The 21896-nt window shown below is 42.1% G+C and overlaps 1 long non-coding RNA gene across 2 annotated transcripts; it reads left to right on the top strand.

Annotated features, from left to right (window-relative positions):
* Positions 1 to 9922: 9922 nt before the first annotated feature.
* LOC119857514 lies at positions 9923 to 21524 on the top strand. 2 transcript variants are annotated; one of them, XR_005293624.2, is made up of 4 exons: positions 9923 to 10078; positions 11329 to 11447; positions 16793 to 16908; positions 17001 to 21524. It is a non-coding gene; the product is annotated as an uncharacterized LOC119857514 (long non-coding RNA). The 2 variants fall into 2 exon arrangements; XR_006282157.1 differs by having other exon boundaries at positions 9929 to 10078; positions 11258 to 11447.
* Positions 21525 to 21896: the final 372 nt, after the last annotated feature.

Below are 21896 nucleotides of genomic sequence, written 5' to 3'. Positions count from 1 at the left end.
CAGCTTTGCTCAGTGAACCCCTTCTACCTTCAGGGTAGATCTGGGGTCTGGCATTGGTGGGAGTCTTAGTAGAGCACCCCTCCTCTTTTATTCCCCCAGCATTGTTGCAACCCTACTAGCTGCAGGAGAAGATCTGATTCATCATTAACCTCCAAAATAATATTAACAAATGCATATGTACTTGAGCGCACATGCTGTCCCAGTGTGTTGGCATACATACAAATTTGTTAATATATCAACTATTAGAACAGTACGTTTTATATTAAGAAATACCCATATAGACATTAGTACAGGATATACGTGTGTTATAGTTAGGTCATGCAAAAGGCATTACCAATACATAAATTAAAGGAAGCAAACACAAAAGCTAAGAATACAAAATTGCAATGACTATTGGTAATTCATTCTGTTGGGCTCAGAATAGCACCATAATACATCTGAGAAATCTGTAGTTGCTACACACAATAGGCCAAGATGTTTTGGATCTAGCTTGTATTTGCTGGATTATTTTCAAGCTCAGACCTGAAATAGTTTCTTTTTCAATAACTCTTGGAAGTCTCAATCTTTGGAAGCCACAGCCATGCAGATTAGTATGAGCACAAGATGAATATAGCAGCAGTCCTGGCTCTCAGCATTTTCAGATTAAAAAACAGACTCCCCCACAAAGCCACCTCTGGGGCCTTCTACACACTTCACAAGATACACAAACAAGAGAAGAAAGGCAGACCCATCGTATCTGGTCATGGAGCTCTTACTGAAGGAATATCATGACTCATAAGGATAGCCATATGGGGTCAGACCATCTAGCCCAGTATCTTGTCTTCCAACAGTGGCTGGTGCCGGATGCTTCAGAGAGAATGAACAGAAAAGGGTAATGATCAGACATGCCAAACCCTTGAAAAAAAAAGCAGAAATTGGGCTTGTTTTTGGCTTAATTGGCTTGTGAGTTGCTTGTTAGCTAGTTTTTGGCTTGTAGCTTGTTTGGCTTGTGGCTTGTTGTAGCTTGTTCTTCTTTTTTTTTATTGGCTCCTGGCAAGCAGGGGGGTAAGGGGGGGCAACCAGGGGCAAGGGAGGGAGAGAGTCAGGGATGCACAGCAGGCCCATCACAGTCCCCAACTGCACACTGGGGGGGATCTAGTCACGTAGAGTGTCGGGGTTCGTTGGGATTGGCTTGTTTTGGCCTTGTTTTGAAATCGGATTAGCTTGATTTTTGGCTTATAGTGAAAGTTGGGTGTTTATTTACCGCATGAAATTTGGCAACTGTGGTAATGATCGACCCCCTGTCATCCATTCACAGCTTCTGGCAGTCAGAGGCAAAGGGACACCCAGAGCATGGAGTGACATCCCTGACCATCTTGGCTAATAGTGATTGATGGACCTAGCCTCCATGAACTTCTCTAATTCTTTTTTGAACCCACTTATACTCTTGGCCTTCACAACATCCCCCATTCACTGAGTGCCACAGGTTAACTGCTGTGTATGAAGAAGTACTTCCGTATGGTTGTTTTAAAGCTGCTGCCTATTCATTTCATAGAGAGACCCCTGGTTCTTTTATTATGTGAAGGGGTAAATAACACTTCCTTAGTCACTTTTTGCACACCAGTCACCATTTTCTAGATCTCTGTCCTACCCCTTTAGTCATTTCTTTTATAGTCTGAAGAGGTCCAGTCTGTTTAATTTCTCCTCCTATGGAAGCCATTCCATACCCAGAATCTTCCCCCCCCCCTTCTGGGTATTTTTTCCAATTCTAATACATAATTTTTAAGATGAGGTGACCCAAACTGCAGGCAGTATTCAAGGTGTGCGCATACTGTAGCTTTATATAGTGGCAATGATGATATTTTCTGTTTTATTATCTTTTCCTTTCCTATTGGGTCCTAACATTGTTAGCTTTTTTTTTTTATTGCCATTGCACATTAAGCAGCTGTTTTGAGAACAAACCGTGATGACTCCAAGATCACTTTCTTGAGTGGTAATAGCTAACTTAGACCACATTATTTTGTATCTATAACTGGGATTATGTTTCCCAATGTGCATCACTTTGCATTTATCAATACTGAATTTCACCTGCCATTTTGTTGCCTAGTTTAGTGAGCCCCCTTTGTAACTCTTTGCAGTCAAGTTTGGACCTAACTATCTAACGTAATTTTATATAATCTGCAAACTTTGTCACTTCACCGTTTACCCCCTTTTCCAGATCTTTTATGAATATGTTGAACAGCACTTGTCCAAATACAGATCCTTGGAGGAACCCGCTATCTACCTCTCTCTCTCTACTGTGAAAATAATTTATCCCTACTCTTAATTCTCTATCTTTTAACCAGTTACTTTTAACCAGATCCATGAGAGGAGCTTCCCTCTTATCCCATGACAGCTTACTTAGCTTAAAAGCTTTTGGTAAAGGACTTTGACAAAGACTTTCTGAAAGTCCAAGCACACTATATACAGTATATCACTCTTGTCTACAGGTTTATTGACCCCCTCAATGGATTCTAAGAGATTTGTGAGACATGATTTTCCTTTACAAAAGCTGTGTTGAATCTTCACCAGCATATCATGTTCATCTATAAAAAGAAAAGGAGTACTTGTGGCACCTTAGAGACTAACAAATTTATCTGAGCATAAGCTTTCGTGAGCTACAGCTCACTTCATCGGATGCTGTAGGTCACGAAAGCTTACGCTCAAATAAATTTGTTAGTCTCTAAGGTGCCACAAGTACTCCTTTTCTTTTTGCGAATACAGACTAACGCGGCTGCTACTCTGAAAAATGTTCATTTATGTGTCTGATAATTCTGTTCTTTACTATAGTTTCAACCAATTTGCCTGGTACTGTACTTGGACTTACCTTTCTGGGAGTGCCAGGATTATCTCTGGAGCCATTTTTAAAAATCAGCATTATATTAGCTATACTACAGTCCTCTGATTTAAATAATAGCTTCCCTACTATAGTTAGTACTTCTACAATTTCATATTTGAGTTCCTCTGTCACATCCTCTGCAGTAAAGACCAATGCAAAGAATTCATTCAGATTCTCCTCAACAGCTTTGTCTTCTTTGAGTGCTCCTTTAGCATGTCAGTCATCCAGTGACCCCACTGATTGTTTGGTAGACGTCCTGCAACTGATGTACTTAACAAAAATTTGCTGTTAGTGTTTTTTTCTTTTGCTAGTTGTTCTTAAAATTCTTTTTTGGCTGGCCTAATTATACTTTTACACTTGATTTGCCAGAGTTTATGCTCCTATGTATTTTCCTTAGTAGGAGTCGACTTCCAATTTTTAAAGGATGTCTTTTTATCTCTAACTGCTGTTTTACTCTGTTGTTTAGCCATGGTGGCTTTTTTTTTTTGGTTCTCATTTTTTATTTATTTGGGGTATACGTGTAGTTTAAGCTTCTTTTATGATGCATGGAGTGGAAAATACAGGAGCAGTATTCATGCATCTGATGAAGTGGGTTCTAGCCCATGAAATCTTATGCCCAAATAAATTTGTTAGTCTCTAAGGTGCCACAAGGACTCCTCGTTGTTTTTGCTGATACAGACTAACATGGCTACCACTCTGAAACCTGTCACTCTCGTGACTCTTCCTTTTAATTTCTGTTTAATTAGCTTCCTCATTTTTGTGTAGTTCCCCTTTTCAAAGTTAAATGCTACTGTGGTGGGTTTGTTTGGTATTTCTCTCTCCCCTCACCCCCGTCCCCCGCCCGTTTCCCCTCTGAAGGATGTTAAATGTAATTACATTATGGTTGAGTGGTTCAGCTATATTCACCTTTTGGACCAGATCCTGTGCTTCACTTAGCACTAAATCAAGAATTGCCTCTCCCCTTGTGGGTTCCAGGACTAGCTCCTCCAAGAAACCGTCATTAATGGTGTCTAGAAATTTTATCTCTGCATCCCATCCTGACATGATATGTTCCCCAGTCAATATGGGGATAGTTGAAATCTCCCATTATTATTGGGTTTTCTAATCTCCCTGAGCATTTCACAGTCACTGTCACCATCCTAGTCAGCTAGTATAGTCCTACTGCTATACTTATTATTCAAGCATGGAATTTCTATCCATAGACATTCTATGGTATAGTTTGTAAATCAAATGATGGGGGATAATAGTAGTTACGCTAATAGAATTGAGTATTAGGGGGAACAGCTGACATACCTGCCTTTGTTGTTCAGAAGCCCCCCAATATCCTTGCAAGGATCTTCTCATTATTCAAACTCACAGTGTTGCTGCAATACCACAAAGAGGGGTTGCATTTTCCAAGACTGCTAAGTGTGTCTTCACCACCACTAAAGTGCTTGCTTTTGGCATGCAACACAGTCTTATATTCTTGAAAGTGTATCCCTGAACGTCGCTGTGACTGTGGAAATAAATCTTTGGCTTTGCTTTCTGTTGTCATTTACACTGGTAGAAATCAGGAATAATACCACTGAATTCAATGGGAGCTGCTGGAGCTCAGCAAATCCAACTGAACAATTGGACTCAGCAGAGTATATGCGGTTTCACCGAGACTACCCTTTTGTTTACATGAAAATCTTGCTCTCCCAAGACCCCCAATGAGAGTTTTGTTATATTTTACTATTTTTACAGGGGAGTAAATTTTTCAAAGTATTTTAATTTTTTGCTCAAATTTTTCATCAAAATGTAGAATTTCAACAAAAACGGGATCATTTTTTTCACGGAAATTTAAAAATGTTCCTAAAATAATCTGCAGTGTGGTTTTGAAAGATTAGTTTTAATACACATAAAAGTAAATAAAGACTGCAGAAATATTCCAGAAATCACCATCAAAAGTGAAATATATGTAACTACAGCATAAAAATAATCCAGTTCCTCTACTTTAAAAACATTACAAAGACAGAGGACTGAAGTTTTAAGTTGTGAAAGAGGAAACAACATATAATGCATGAAGAAATATAGGGGCTAGTTTTTCAATACAGGCAAGGTAAGCCTCCAAAACAATTCAGACCAATTCTTCACCTGGAGTACGTAGCAGCAGTTCCACTGAGGTTACTAGCATGGCACTGATTCACCCAGCTAAGGATGCAGCCTTGAGTATGCACAGGTCTGCATCTCTATGTAAGCAGACCCTAACGTGTCTGTTTTTACAAATACTGCATACGCCTAGGTTTGGTTTGCAAGGATGCATCGATGCTTTTGTACATGCAATCAGTGTGCATCCATTTAGAAAATTGGATGCTATATATATTCACTTAATTCTGTGTCCCTAAGCAATAGATCTGGGTAGAAAAGACTGGCTGCAAATTTGGGAATTGCATTTTCAAAGTCAGAAGCTGTTACAATAAAATATAAAATAAACATCTGATTTTGTGTAATCACAGTCCTTCTAAACAATTAATTGGTAACACGGATGCTACTCTGAAACCTGTATTATCCCAGTCACCCTAGCCTAGTTTTCAGAAGAGTCACCAAACACGAGCTGTAGGGAAAGAGCTAGGCCTCTACCATTGGTCTGTCTAGGTGTTTTATTCTGTGCAGTACAAACTTTTAGGTCTTATATTTTTCAAATATTAGTGTCAGTAGAGATGTCGGTCCAGATTTCTCTATTCGGTTCTCTATTCTAGTAACTGCACTTTATGCTGCTAAGCAGTACTACCGGGCCTTAAACTGGCCAGAAATCACCAGCAGAGAATTCTTCTGTAAAGGGGAATCTCCACTGGTATATTGCTTGTGAAGGGACAGAGCTCCCTCCTACATCCCTGACTTCCACCCCTGGAATGTCAGGGATGGGAGTTCTGCCATGCCTGAGCCGTCACTGGTGAAAGTAGCCTTGCACCAGCCTCATAAATTAGAGCAGGAGGTGTCCAGACGCTAAGCTCAGGAAACCCTGAATTAGATAACTGCAATGAGCTTCCTGTAGCTGTCCCTTTCCTCTGTCTCATCACTGCCCAGATATCAGAAGCCTCCCATACTTTCTGGTCCAGAATCAGGTCTGCTTCAAATGAGGGGCCAGATCCTCAGCTAGTGGATAAATCCCTTTCCTTCAATGGAACTATGCTGATTTATGCCAGCTAAGGATCTGGCCCCCAAAGTCTTCAGAAAATAGCAAGAAAATCAATGCAAATACTAGATGTGTGTTTAACAACATCTTCTTTCATGCTGATCGGGGGATGAAAATGGCTCTTGGGGCCAGACAAAGGAAGAATGGCTGGCCCTTTCAGCTGGAAATTACAGCTCGACAGTGATTCCTGGCTGTATGCTGAACATTATGAAGCTGTAGAGGGGAAGATGTATCTGTGGCAGAAATTGTATCAAATGTAAAAAAATAAAAATAAAAAATAAAAATTGCAATCAATTTCCAGAACAGCTGCTGCCACTGACTAGCTCTGCAGTTCATTCAGTTCTTAAACAGATGTAAAGATGGGGTTTCTGTGCCTTCTCTTTCTATCTCCCTTATACAGACACTTTACTATTGAATTAATTATCACGTTTTTGTAAAGTGCTCAAGAATTATTGTATTTTGCTAATGGATTCCTCTATTCAGTGGCATATAGAGTATGTGGGGGGGGGAAATGTCATAGCTGTGTCACATGGTACATTTTAAAATTATACCGACCTGAACTATAGCATTGCTACCGGCAGCACTATAAAAAGAAAGGTAATTTAAATCAATTAAATCTCAGCTCTTTCCTATTGTCATAGAATATTGAGATTCAAAATTAGTGTGAATTCAATAAAGGGACTGGCACTTTTGGAAGTAATTTTAAAAAGTATATGGTCGTGTCTGATTTTATTAAAGCCAAATATGCAAGAAAAATGTGTATGTTTGTGCACAGAAACAAATGGAGCTAGATCTTTAGTGAGCTTAAATCTGCATAGCTCTATGGACTTGGAAAAACCCGATTTACGGCAGCTGAAATTTAGCTAGTTAACCCTCAATTTATGGAACTCAGGATGTGATTCTCCTCTCATTATCTTCTTTATAAAGCAGGTGTAACTCTACTGAAGTGAACACTTACACCTGTGTAAGTGAGTGGAGAATCATTCCTTCAATCTGTCTGATGATGGCAGGGAGAGGGCTTCAAAGGCATGAGCCCTTTGTGGAGACCATCCTGCTGCCAGCTATGCAGCAACTACATCCAGGAGCCAAAATCTGGGGGGAACCATAACTGTGGAAAAGGAGGAAAAAAGAGAGTGATGATCTGCTCAAGCAACTGGATTGCAGACCATATAGGGCATTATAGATCCCGGATTCTAGAATTGCTAAAGGGGATGTACAGGCAGGCGGTGTGTAGGGTGCAGCTGGAGTTATACACCCACTGTGGTTCACCGCATTGAAAAGACAGGCTTCTGTGCTCTGGACTGGCTGAAAAGTCTGAGTTATTTTCAGTGATCGCATCAAGTAGAGAACAATTTTGGATCAAGGCTAAATTATTGCACAGGCCTGGATCGTGGTGGCATGGTCTGCACCACTGAGGAATAGTGGCCTTAGGGCAATTGTGTGTCTGTGGATAGGTGGACACAGATATAACTGGCACACACAAAGGAAAAAAACACTGTCTATTCAAGTGATCTATTACAGGGAAGCAAAGAAGAGAGAGACTGAATAGGTCAGCATAGTTCCATTAACTTCAATGGTGCTTTGCTGATTAACACCAGGTGAGGCTCTGGCACTTGAGTATTTATCCTTGTACTGCCTCTTTGTAACCATTTGGAAGATACCCAGTTACTTTAGCAATGTTGAGAGCCACAGAAGTAGCTAGACAGATACTCTCATTGCTTCCTTGTGCCCCCGCCTGTCTGCTTCTACCTGTTGTCTTATACTGGGATGATAAACTCCTGGGGCAGGGATTGTCTTTTTGTTCTGGGTTTGTACAGCACCTAGTACAACAGGGCTCTGACTGATGGCTGGGGCTAGTAGATGCTACAAATAATAACACTACTCATGAGAGCCCAGTTGATAGCTATTAACTCTTCTCTAGATTTTACAGTCATTTTTCACTGGCAGGTGTGTGGGTAGGAATGAAATTAGTTCTCCTATGGCACTGTGAGGATGCACACTGCTATATGGGTGCTAAGCAAGATTTTACCTGCTGTTATTTCTTTACCACATCTTGACCATTGCCTTCTCTTTAAGCATCAACGAACTAAAAGAGGGGATGTCTTGTCCATTGCTACTCCAGCAGGGGTTGCTGTGGTGCTGACTTTGTTCACCGGGTTTGTCAGTGAGTGCTGAGTTCTCACACCTCTGTATTAGGCAACTGGTATGGTGGAGAGGAGGCCACTTGAGGTTCCATTTTGCAGTATGGCATGGGGCTCTGGACAATTGCAGTGTATTGAGATCTGGGTTTCTGCAGTGCTCTTCATCTCTGCCTCCTTTTGGGGGGGCAAGTACTGGCTTTCCATGACCATCCGCCTTAAAGGGACTTGAGCCCTGCTGCTTCTATGTGGGCTCGTCTGATTGAATAGCACAAGTGTGTGCTAAGATATGAGGTCTGAGAGTACAAAACTGGGGTGCTCTAGGACTTGACCTGGCCCAGCTGCAATGTGTGAAATAGCATATACTGTATAATGTGTTCTGGGTGCTGGCAGGCAGCTGGTGCTGGGGGGTGTTAGAAGTTGTGGAAAGGGTAGGGAGAAGACAGGTGATTTGAGAGACCAGGAGGAGAGGGGTGTGTGGGAGGGAAAGATGACCCTCTTGACACCTGCTCTCTGAGGCCAATCCCTGCTGCAATCCTTAATGCAAACATTCCCAAATTCAACACTGCAGCTCCTACAATCTCTCCCATACACCTAAGACACTTAACACTGCACTAGGTAAAGCACTTTCCATGTCCCATCACCCCACTATGAAGCCCCCAGCTCCTTGTATGCAGCTGCCATCCTGTTCTTTCCTCCAGCAATGAGCAGGATCTTAAAGTGCTCATTCCACTCCTTCCATGTTCCAAACCCCTATCCTACTGTGACCATCCTCTCCTTCCCTAAGGCTTATATCAGCACCCTCCCTCTGAGCTCTAAGGCTTCCCCTTGCCTTGCATGATGCACAGGGCGCTCGCTCCCCAGCCAAACCACCAGGCTCAAAGCACTCCTCACCTGACTCCTTCCTAGCTCAGCCCTAAACCTCAGTGTATGGTCTGCAGGCTCAGCACACCCCCAAGTTCAGTGACCCTTTACCCATCTGACATCCAGGCTTAAGTACAGCCTCCCTCCTATCCTTGATGCTCCATGCACCCCTAAACCTGGGAATTAGTGCATTCCCTTCCCCTCCATGCCCCAGAAGCAGTGCATCCCTAGGCCTGGGGTTAAATGTACCCCTATTCCTCCATACCCCAGGCTCACCCCCTAACTCCAGGGCTCAAGTCACCCTCTCTCCCCTCCATGCCCTAAGCTCAGTGTACCCCTTTCAGTGCTCTAGACCCAGGGGTTAGACCCCTAACCTTGGGTCTCAGTGCACCCCTTCCCCCTGGAACTCAGGTCATCCCTAGCCCTGGGGCTTGGTGCATCCCAACCCTGGGACTCAGGGCACCCCTCCCCCTGGGTCTCGATACACCCCCTAACCCCGGGGGTCGGGCACCCCTCCCCCTGGGTCTCAATGCACCCCCTAACCCTGGGGCTCAGGGCACCCCAACCCTGGGTCTTGGTGCACCCCCCCCGGGATTCAGGGCACCCCTAACCCTGGGTCTTGGTGCCCCCCTTCCCCCTGGGGGTCAGGGCTCCCCTAACCCTGAGTCTTGGTGCACCCCCGCGGGACTCAGGGCACCCCTAACCCTGGGTCTCGGTGCCCCCCCTCCCCTGGGGTTCAGGGCACCCTCCACTACACTCTCCCAGCAAGAAATTCAAAGCGCCACTGAAGTTGCTCCTGAGATGCCGAGAGCGTCATCGCCTCCTAGCAACTCTCATAGCAACGGGCCAACATCTGCTGCCTCTGGGCCAATCCGGGGAGAGGAACATCTGGGCTGCCCGCCTCCTGCTCTGAAGCGAGTCGGGGATGCGCTCGGCAGCGGCTGGAGGGACCTGCCGGAGCTGGGGCTGCCGCCGCGGGCAGGCTGAGGAGCAGGGGCCGAGCGGGGAGGCTGCGTTTCAAGCCAGGGGCGAGCGCCGGAGCCAGCCCCGCCCTGTGGCCCGGTAAGTGCCTTTTTATTGCACAGCCCAGCGGCCCCTTAGTGCGGCTCGGGCAGGGGGGATGAGGGGGAGCCACTCGCCCTTTGGCCAGCCGTGTGGCTAGCGCAGGGCCTGCTCTGGCAAAGGGCAGCTGAATCACAGCATCTCCGGACTTTCAGTCCCAAACTCTGAAAAGTAACCGTAGCAACTCTTTCCATGGGTTCCTCCTTCTTCCTCTCGATGAGACAGCTATCTATCTAGAGGCATTGCTTATATCTGGGGGACCCAGACAGAGAGGCTTTAGACCTAGGGTTTTCTCATGAATACGTATTAAAAGTGTCCTGTGGGACCTTAAAGACTAACAGATTTATCTGAGCATAAGCTTGCCTGGGTTAAAACACATCTGAAGAAGTGGGGGTTTTTACCCACAAAAGCTTATGCCCAAATAAATCTGTTAGTCTTTAGGGTCCCACCAGACTCCTTATTGTTTTTGTGGATACAGACTAACACAGCTACCCCCTGATATTAAAAGTGTGTGTGTCTATACATACAGCATATGCAAGTGCAGACCCACACTCTTTATAGTTTTCTGATGGGAGTGGTGTCTTTAATATGTGTTTAAAAATTCCCCTCTAATATAGAATGCAAGACAGTGCTCAGATACAAGCTCATTTGCATTCATATTGGCTACCTCACCTAAAGGGCAAAAATGGAGACATCCACACTGCAATAACGGGACCGATTGTAAATGATAAATTCTGATGTTTCCAAAACCTACTTTATTATATACACATTGTGTAGGTGTGTATATAATAAGAGATTGTTACTACTCCACAAAATTATGTTGTAATCTTGCTCGCAATACTTCAGCTTTTTTTTCAGGAAAGGTACAGTCTGACAGCAATCAATCAAAGGTTATAAAAGTCTGTAACTTAAAAAGGAGGAGTTCAGGACAGTAAAAGGATATGGCTCATGTAATGGCATGGCCTTTAGAGATCCAGGCAGTCAGACTAACAGCTTACGTAATTATAAACACACTCCTAAGTGAAACGAGGGTTTGTAAAGTTTCAATGTCTTTATGTTCCAAATGGCACCTAAGAAATAAGGTCAAAGCTATGGAGTTGTATGTGACTGCGAGGACTGGCTTTTTGTGTTACAAAATATCATAGGGTCTCCTTAAGCAACATTTTGATCTTTTACAAGCTAACAACTTTTGGTGCACACCTTGATTTTGCCGCGCGAACTGTTTGTCTCTCCTTGACCCACCACGCCAGTGCAACAGTGCGGTGCTGTGAGAGATGCTAGCAGAGCCTGGGCAAAGAGGGAGTTTGACCCGAAACCATTCCAGAGAGCCGCGCTGCAGATTGATTCAACATCACAAGGAAACCGAAAGGTTAGCCAACTATTCACAATGGCCATTGTCTAAATACAGAACAAACGTCTCTTTAAAATAATTTGGACAATCAATATAATGGGCTGCTTTCCAGTGAGACTGCTCCAGTGTAGACGTTGAACGAGGGGTTGCTTATTCATAACTATTTTAAAAGGGGGCCAACCAGAAAAGATGATTTTCTTTTATTTGCTATACACAGACCAAATCCTGCTCACTTTGCTAAAGTGAATAGTCCCAAAGAAGCCAATGGAGCTACTGGGATAAGCAAGATGATGATCTCCCTGTATTAAGTCCCTGTCTTCACTAATGTAAAAGCCAAACTTTCTCGAGCACTGGGATACTTGTATCAGTGAAGGAAAAGTGCACACATATGTGCACAGAATTAAGTAGTGGAGTCCTCAGAGATGATTAGCCAACCACAAGGAATGTCATTTTAAAGCACAAAGCCAGCAGTTTCAGTAACATTAAACAGTATGGATACAGTCTAGCAGTCTTTACTCAGGCAAAACTCCATGCAAGTTAAATGGAGTTTTCTCTGCTTAAGGTCTGAGCAAGGAATGCAAGATTTGTCCTGCTCTTTTAAAAAGATTGCAGCTAATTTTGAATCTATGTGCAATCTTTGTGCTGGCAAAGTGCCTCCCTTCCGCAGGTTCACATATTCATGGTGCAGTAGCTTCACAGAGTCAAACAGTAGAGCAGCTACTCTCAGTGCCCAGGAAAGATGGAACCTCAGCAACCTGGTGTATTAAATCAAAGAAAGATTTCAGCCAGGATGCTCCTTAAGTGCAAGCTGTGCTTGGGTTAGAGAAAAAACAATTTATTACTATATTTTGACAGCAGTCGCAAGGACTTTACAGTATTTCCCAGGGTGTCAAAGTCATGTCTCCTATTGAAAATAAATGTCAATTGCTATTAGTTTAAAAGCCTGAAGTTTTCTATTTAAGTATGCAAGAGACACTTAGATATGGTATGCGTCTCGGTTGTCTTTAGCCCACCTGCATATTGATGATCTTCCTGACGCTGTGATAGGAATCTAAGTAGGAACATGTTCCTACCATTCACCTTGAAATGTGCATTAAACTCATATTGTAGTCAGTGAATCTCAGAGGTTATCAGCTGCAGATGTCTGGGTCACCAAGCCACTGTCGAGGTGCTGTCACAGCCCCTATCACTGCATCATCTAAGCAGGTCATAAATGTGAATGAATTCCCCTCAGGCAGTGAAGCGGAAACTGAGGCACAGAGAATTAAGTAACTTGCCCAAGGTCACACATGCAGTCTGTAGAAAAGCTGAGAATAGAATCCAGGTCTCCCGAGTCCCCCTCTAGGGTCCTAATCACAAATCCATCCTTCCTCTTCACCTAACTAGATAACCATTTATAAACCCAAGTCTTGTCTCCTGCCCCTGATATAAATTGCATCATTGTTAAAATCACTCTACATCAACTGATTAACGTGAAGGCATTTACCCTGTTATTGAGACCATTGTTATGATCACACCGGTCAAATTAAAGAGCTTCTTGCAATTTTCAGTCGAAGTAAGACATTGCTATATTCTGAATATATTTCCACTTTAATTTAGATAAGATAACCCTCTGTTCCAAGCATGCTTAATACATCACTGCATATCATGCAGTGTAGCACTACTATTGTTATTCTTTAAATTAATAGAAAGGGGCACATTAGGCAGTTAAAGCATATAATTAAAGACATTGTAAAGTTACATTTGGGGAATCAAGATTAGAGACGTAGGTGTCTATTCTCTCACTGATGTGTGGGATTTATGCTTCTCACTTCCATTAGCATTGATGGGAGCTACAAATGCAACTCCCCTGTGCACTGAGTGTTGAGAACAAACATTCAGAGTCTGTCATGTGAAGTGTAAATAGCGCTCCAATGTGAGGGGGAAAGAAGGCCAACCTGGTTAACTGCCATTGAGATCCACCAGTGCCCAGCACTTTGGAAAATCAGGCCAGTTTAGCCTTTGATGAACAGGAATGGATGTAAGCACGTGATTGTATGCTTTGCTGAAGGTCACTATCCTTATTTTCGGAGGTTGGAAGTATGGGCCAAATCCAGCGCTGTTGTAAGCAGGGACATAACCAGTGATGTTAGTGGCATTGCACTCTCTGGAAAATTTGGCCCTCTGGCTTGAACTGTGGTGTGGTGGTAAAGAAATTTGATATGGTTATCATACAGCTGTCTCCTAGGTTGAGAGCCGGGGGGAGAGACTCATGCCACCTTGCTGTAACTGTCAAAACACTTGGCTCCCAAGAAGAGCCTTACGCACAAGGAGCACCGATTCAGTGTGTTTATATTGAAACAAAGCCCTAAGAACCTGATTCACTGCTGCATTACTCCATAGATTCATAGATTCATAGATACTAAGGTCAGAAGGGACCACTCTGATCATCTAGTCCGACCTCCTGCACAGCCCAGGCCACAGAATGTCACCCACCACTCCTATGAAAAACCTCACCCATGTCTGAGCTATTGAAGTCCTCAAATCATGGTTCAAAACTTCAAGGAGCAGAGAAGCCTCCCTCCAGTCAACCATGCCCCATGCTACAGAGGAAGGCAAAAAAACCTCCAGGGCCTCTCCAATCTGCCCTGGAGGAAAACTCCCTCCAGACCCCAAACATGGCAATCAGCCAAACCCTGAGCACATAAAACTCCAGTTTTATGCAGCTGTAAATTGAAATCATGCTGAAAGATATACATAACCAGCCAAATCAGAAAATACAACATCAGTCATAAGCGTGAGATATCCCAAACCTCAGTTAGCATGTCTTTCTTTGGATTTCCGAGTGGGCAGTTTCTTTGCGTTTATAAACACAGAAATAGGAGGGCTCTGGGTGGCACTGGGGAATATCCCCTGATTGGGTCTTGTCTAAGTTGATAGTTGAAGTCACTGAGCATTGTGGGTGTGCAAGGAATACGGGATCAAACCCTCAGTTGTCTAACTTGGCTGTGAGGGACAGTTCATTCTCCCTACACATTAAGATCTTGGTCTTTCACATCCATGTGCATTTCCTACTGTTCCATATATGAATAAGTGAATATCTGTGCAAATGGCTATCTGGGCACTTAACCACCTGCATGCATGATTGCAGCAATATATATGCAAATCAGAGTGCATGACCATACATGTTTGTTAAGTACACGAATAAGGCTCAAACTTTTGAAAAATTTCCCTTTAATTTGAGTCACTTGCTTAGTTTAAGGTGTGCTCTGTTGTTGAGAAACATTGTCTCAAATTCTCCAGGATATTAAAACTTTTCCCTCCAATTTCCTCTGGCATAAAACTGACTTAAACCCAGCACCTCAGACCCTTATAAAAAGCATTTTAGGTGATGTTCAACCATGATAGTGGCTCCGACACTGCACAGTTACTGGCTTAGGGAGCATGAGCTGAGAGAAAAGGGTGTGGCCAGGCATCCTGGTGCCCCAGGATCATGGGAGCATCACATTTAAAGCTGTGCTGGTAACACATTGCATCAAGTGATCTAGTGAAGCCCAGGACTTTAAAAGTTAAAGAGAATTAATCCTTCCCTTCAGGGTTTGCAGGCCAGCCTTGTAGCCTTCTGTAGTAGGGGAACCCCACCCTGGCTAAACAATCGGGGCGAAAACACTGCATGGAAAACCTCACAGAGATTTTTCCCCTTCAAATGCTTCCTGTAGGATTTTCCACGAGCTCTGGCAAAGGGGCTGTTAACCAGCTGGATCTGGCCCCTGGGAAATATCCCAGCACAGGAAAAATCCCTGGTTGACACAAAGCCAGTAAAACTGGTTCTATGCCATCCTCCCCCACTCCACCGCAGGAGCCCCTGGCACAAAAGATGTGTTGGAGTGTGGCTAGGACATTCCCATGCTGTAGCTATCCCTGGCTGCCAGAATGGCCCCTTGGTGCCAGTTAAGTCTGTCTCCCTCCCCAGCTTACTCAGCCTAGAAGAGGCACACAGGTGACATGAAGCCACCTCTGCCCCCTTTCCCTCCATCTGTTGGTCCCTGTGCCAAGCTCTGGTGATGAACTGGGCCCTTGATGTCCAAGGAAACATTCTGGGGATCAATCCTGTTCCCACTGAAGTCAATGGGCAAAATGTCCATTGACATCAGGGACAGTGGATTGGGCCCACTGAATCATACAACATAGATATTGCCTGTTGGAATCCAACTGCTCTCATGTTGGGTATAGTGTAGGAGAAGACAAAGTCACACATTTAAGGAGTGTATCAGCACTCTCAGCAGGAACCTCAGCTTGGGTGGAGCATCGTGAAAGTTTAGGGAAAGGGGAGTTAATCAGGCACTAACTTATCATGCTAGAACTCTTATGGAGGGATGGGTCCAGAACAAAACCCCCAGGGCCCAGCAGCAGATGGTCAGAGGCAGATCTGCTCCTGCATGTGGCCCTTCTCTCCATAATGGGCTGAAACAAAAGCCTGCATCCAATGCCCCCACCCCAAACCTCTGTGGTCTGGGTCCACCTCTTCCCTCCTCTATAAGTTTTGTTGTGGAATCAAATGGAGTATGCTTTCTGCTCATTGCCCATCTGAGTCATACAGTCAGAACTATGGAGATTGACTTATAAGCAATAAATCCCAACTAAGTGTGACCACTCCACACCATCCTGAAATCCAACACAGATTTTAATTTCAAGAGCTCATTCACTTTGCTGTGACCACAGCACCACCTAGTGTGTAGAATGGTAATTACACTCCAATGAAACCACCTCTTCAGTGCTTTACTGTGGGACACGGGGGTAACATGGTCTCTCTTGTATGATGAGTAAACAATTCTGAACCATAAAGCTGCTCTATAGAAGAGTGAAGAAACGACTGTTATTGCATCCCACCCATATACATTAGTGTGGGTGAGGCGCCGTCAAATCTTTACACGGGATGTAAATTCACATCCTTGTTCAATGGTGCTGAATGCCCTTCCTAGGTTAAGTGCATCACGAGTACTAGAACATCTGAACTCAACAGATGAAACCATCCATTTGTACTAGAATTCCATTTGTGTGATCATATTTCTGTAACCACTGCTAGCCTTCCACCCTTCCGATGGCTCATTAATTTCACCTGAGTCACATATCAAAGTTAGACTGTAAGTTTTCGTGGCAGGAGTCTTGCTTTTTTCTTAGTTCTGCAACGTGTCTAGCACCACCTGTGTGTGCTTGAAAAAAAAAATGATGATAGAGCTAATGATCTGTAAACAAAATCCTGTTAGTCCCAGAAACCAAGCAGCCTAGGCTTATAGACGCATTGTTTTGCACATGCCAGACTAACCAAGGGACATCAATTTGCCACAATCGTTGCTGATACTCTATTATTTTTTGTTACACAGCTGATCCAATCAGGGTATTGACAAATACGCTAACGACGTCGAAAGTAGCCTACTTTAAGAGAAAATATGCAGAAGAAGAAGATTTACATCAAGATTACCAGGGGTATTTTCCAAAAGTGAGTATGTTTCTAATCAATATTCCAAAGTGGAAAAACTCTTGTTCCTATTCCTTGATCCTAAAGCTATCTTGGTTATTTTTACTTCTCAGCACCTGATATTACCTGAGGACCGGACTTGTATTCTAAAACTGTCTCTGCAGAAACTTCGATTCCTTGAAGACCCTGAAACCTATCTCCGCAGGTCTGTGCTTATTAACAATTTGCTGAGGAAGATCCACCTAGAGACAGATAGAGAGAGCTATGAATACTTTAAAGAGGCACCCTGTTATAGGACCGCTTACTCGGATACAAGAAAACGGCTGAAGTTTATGGTACAAGAATGCTGTTCTCAGTCACTCTATTATGAAGAGCTGCATTCATTTCATATTGTGCCTTATTCTACAGAGAATTCCATTTATGGAATGGGTTATACAAGCAGCCACTTGGAGCAAAATTCTCAGTTGCTTATTTACAAAATGAATTGAAGTAGCTGTTAGATCCGCTGATGTTTTGTTTCTGAATGCTTGAACTGCTTATTAACATGCGAAGGTGAGGCACTAATTGTAAACACACTTGTGATGAAAGACGGGATACAAACAGAGATGAATGGAGGATACTTTGATTAATACTCTCCAGTCATTGGTATGCAAAGGGTTTTATAAGCAGAGATCTTGCGTGCAATGTATTTTGTAGAAACTAAGCGACTTTAAGTTGCCAATGTAGATATAAACATTTTATCTACTTTGTATTTAAATTATGCCAGACCAGGTGAGAGGTAAAACCAAAAGTGACAGATTATTCTGACAATGAAGATTTAGGGGCGGGAGTTATTTTTTGTAAGGTTTAGAAAGCAAGTTTTCTTTGAGAAATGCTTTGAATGTGAAGGAATCAGTGCCAAAAAAAAAGGCTTCTTTGGTTAGGATTTTCAAAAAAGCAAAATAACTCATCTGCTACTCACAAGAAGTTCTACACTGAGATCAGTCAGCACTCTAGTGAGGGTGTTTTTAATTGATCCACTAAATTGCTCTCACTTCTTACTTATCTTTCTGTTGATACACATTTTGCGACAAAACGGAATGACTCAGATGAAAGTCTATTTTCTCAGCCAGCTGTCAGTGTTTTCTAAACATGATTTGAATGCCCTCCAGGTTGCCTGGCTGGAATTCTGAGATTTTTGTGTGTGCGCGCTATTTACTATTCGACCATGTGGTATAACGCACGATCAGTGTTTGAGCTTAGGTGAGCACTTTTTTGTGATTTGAAAACAAAATATAACAAAAACCCACATTCCAGAAAAGGAATATATTACACACTGTAGTAAAACCTCAGAGGACTTTCATTTGAGATGAGTTTAATCTGCATTAGTGATAGTGTTTGAGGTGGAGTTAGATGTCTAATGTCAATTTTTGGAATTTCCTTTAGAATATATATCAAACATGTCCTATGAGACACACTGCGCAATCTGATGACAAGAATGGGAAAGTCATAGCTGCCAGAGCTATGTTCTGAAAATACCAAAGAGTAGCATTAGGGAAAGAATGACATTAAAATAAATGGGGTCAAAAGTAGGGATTGCACTATAACTTGGGAGAACATTATTAATAAGCCAGTAATCTACATAGTTACCAATATATTTGTTGTTCACTTAATGATGACTTGCAACACAGAATTGCTGAACAAATATGCCTGATCCAAAGCTTATGGAAGTCAATGGGAGTCCTATAGACTATAAGCTTATAGTGAAGGAATCAGCTTTGCATTGCAGGTTTTGGCCACTGGAGCTTTAAAGGTAATGCTAAATGAAATAATAGTATATTGTAACAATGGAGGCAGACATGTATTCAAGTAACCAATTTTCTCATGTAGATTTGACTGATGCTATTTCTCAAGCGTTATACAGTATGAACAAATAAAAATGGCCTTACATGGATGTGCTTAGTATAGAACAAAGATTCTTATTATCACCTGTTATTATCACCTGTAACCCTACTTAAAATGCCTTGCTCTTGTATATTGCACACAATTGCTGCTGTCAGACACGTATTAACCATACAATAAATAAAAGACAAGGGCAGGAAGTATGAGGAGCAAAGTCAAGTGAGTCAAGGATGATATTCATAATTAGAAGCCAATGCAGGTTTCAGAGACAGGAAGAGAGAGAACTAAAAATCCAGGAAAGAAGAGAATTTGTAGTAAAAATGTTCGGACCTAAATTCAACACAACTTCTACTCCCAAATTTTAGAATCTACAACTGTATGAAATGCCATTACTATTAAATAGCCTACAGAGAGCACAGAAATGTGAAAGCTGGAAAATGGGGCAATGCCGTTTCTTAAGTTAAATTAGTAATTGTGAATGGTTAGGTTCTGAGAAGCCACTTTCATTTTTCTTAGAGGCAAAATGTCCATACTTACCTTGGAGGTAAAGGGGTCAAATTGTCTGAAGACCAGATCCTCCACTGGTGTAATTCAACATAGCTCTACTGGTGTAAATCAATGGCCTCTTGTTGGCCCACTGGAGTAATGCCTGCAGAAAAACTGGCCCAAACTTTCAAACATTAGCTTGCATTTTGCAACTGAAGTATTTTGAAAAAACATCAGTTAGAAGCTACTAATATACGCTACGTATCGCAACAAGGAAAACTGAAAGAAGGCCAGATTAGTCTGGAGAAAGGCTCCAATTATCTAGTATGTGTAATAAGTGTACTACTATAAACTGGTAGTGAAATGAATTTACTGTATGATATGTGAGAGAATGATATGATCAGTGTTGTTAGAAGAGCCATCATCGCTCAGAGAGCTCTCTTATCTCTGATGGTGCATTGCCTACTGTGTGCGCAGGGACAGGTGGGGAAAGGGATATTAGAGGACTAATAGGTGTCTCTGGGAAATTATTTCTGCCTTCTTTTAAAAATATGTAATTTTCTGCTCGAAAGTGAACAGATTCATGCAATTTTTTCTTCGTGTTAGTTTTCTGCAGCATTCGTAACGATCAGCTTATTTTATGAAATGCTAAATAACCCTTTCTCACTGACTGACAATGTATGCACACTATAATTCTGGGCTAAAAGGCAAGGCTCATTACATTAAATTATACTTCACAAATAATTCATAATGTTACTTCTACTATTTTTCAAGAAAGGAAGGGAAAAAAATTGAGCTGGAGTTAGCCTTTAACCTTTGCTAAAACTACAATACTTGTTGAAAAAAGAAAGGGAGTACTTGTGGCACCTTAGAGACTAACAAATTTATTAGAGCATAAGCTTTCGTGAGCTACAGCTCACTTCATCGGATGCATTGAGCTGTAGCTCACGAAAGCTTATGCTCTAATAAATTTGTTAGTCTCTAAGGTGCCACAAGTACTCCTTTTCTTTTTGCGAATAGAGACTAACATGGCTGCTACTCTAATACTTGTTGAAGTCATCTTTGAAAAAATAGTTCCCTTGTCTGGGGAAACAAGTAACTGCTTTCTGGCCTGTTAAAAGCTTATTTTATATGATGCTGCATGACGGGTTGCAGCTTAATGCACCTTTAAAAGATATAAAGGAAAAAACAAACACCCTGAAAGGGTCTCAGGTAACTAACTGCTTGGCGTTTCAGAAGATCAAGAGTTTGCTTCTTCCAGAGATGGCTGAAAAATGGGATAACATTTTCACCAAAGTTTTGTTCCTCTCTTTTTGGGCCAAAAAAGTTTAAGCAAAATGTAATTCAAATATTTCAAGCAGAAACTGGATGAAATTTTTGTGAAATTTTCCCACCCACTCTTTCTTGGTTAAATTCTTGAGGAAAAAAATTAATCAAAAGCTTCAGAATTTTGAAAATTCTCAACTACCCGCTACTTGCACTTCATGTAGTTTAGCTGTTTATTGAAGAGCTTTGCTTACACTATACACAGCTGCAAATGACTGCACAGGCACACTGAAGAGGAGAATCAGACCCTACAACTTGACTATGAAAGTTATTATATTATCTAGTGATATTTTAATACTCTGTTACCAAGACACCAATTAGTACTGTAATACAGATACATAAAGAGATGTTTTATTGATAAAACCATTCAGGGTTTAGTTTGACTTCTGCAACACCTTTTTCTGAACTTTCCTACGTGAGCCTATCTATAGGTAGCCCAGAGTCAGACTTCAGTGTAAAGAAATGTATATGATTTTACAGCTGTACTATGCACACACACAGGTCATATTTGTACTGGATGTAAAGAAAGACCTTCCTCTCAAAACCAGTTGTCTTGGAATATATTCTAAAAATAATGTATGACACCTTAGAGACAATATAAAGGGAAAGATTTGGTAACAACATTTGGTAATTTTGCAAATGACTGGCTTAAGAAAAATTAATGTTTAGTGCAGTGTTGCATGTATTTACACAGAAACTCACTTGATTGTTTATTATAAACATGTAAATTATGATGTTTTCTTTGTACCACTTTTCCTGGTTGGCTTCAAGTGTCAGGCCTGATCTTGAAAACATTTATTAGCAGGCATTGTGCTTATTGCACTGAGTCGTCTCATTGCCTGCAGTGGAACTACTTGTGGCCATAAGCATTTACAGGATCAAGCTCATAATTATCACTTGCCAAAGGCAGAGTGTCTTGCAGTCACATGATAGAGGACTTACATACTCCTTTCAGAGTAGCAGCTGTGTTAGCCTGTATTCGCAAAAAGAAAAGGAGTACTTGTGGCACCTTAGCTCACGAAAGCTTATGCTCTAATAAATTTGTTAGTCTCTAAGGTGCCACAAGTATTCCTTTTCTTTTTACATATTCCTGTAAGTCACATGTATTTGGAAATAAAATGGCCTGGATTCCGTAAGCTTTTACAATGTGCTTAACTTACCAACATGTGTAGTCTCATTGATGTCAATGAGATACTTGTGCTTAAAGTTAAGCATGTGCATAAGTACTTGCAGGATCTGGGCTGATATATACAGTGGAGCCACTCCCGAATTGCCTAATTTTCAATGGATGTGATTACTGAGCTACCGCTTGAATA

Source organism: Dermochelys coriacea, chromosome 6 (assembly GCF_009764565.3).
Source record: "Dermochelys coriacea isolate rDerCor1 chromosome 6, rDerCor1.pri.v4, whole genome shotgun sequence".
Taxonomy (NCBI): domain Eukaryota; kingdom Metazoa; phylum Chordata; order Testudines; family Dermochelyidae; genus Dermochelys; species Dermochelys coriacea.
Note: the sequence above shows the minus strand (reverse complement) of the source record. Positions and strands in the feature narration are given on the sequence as shown.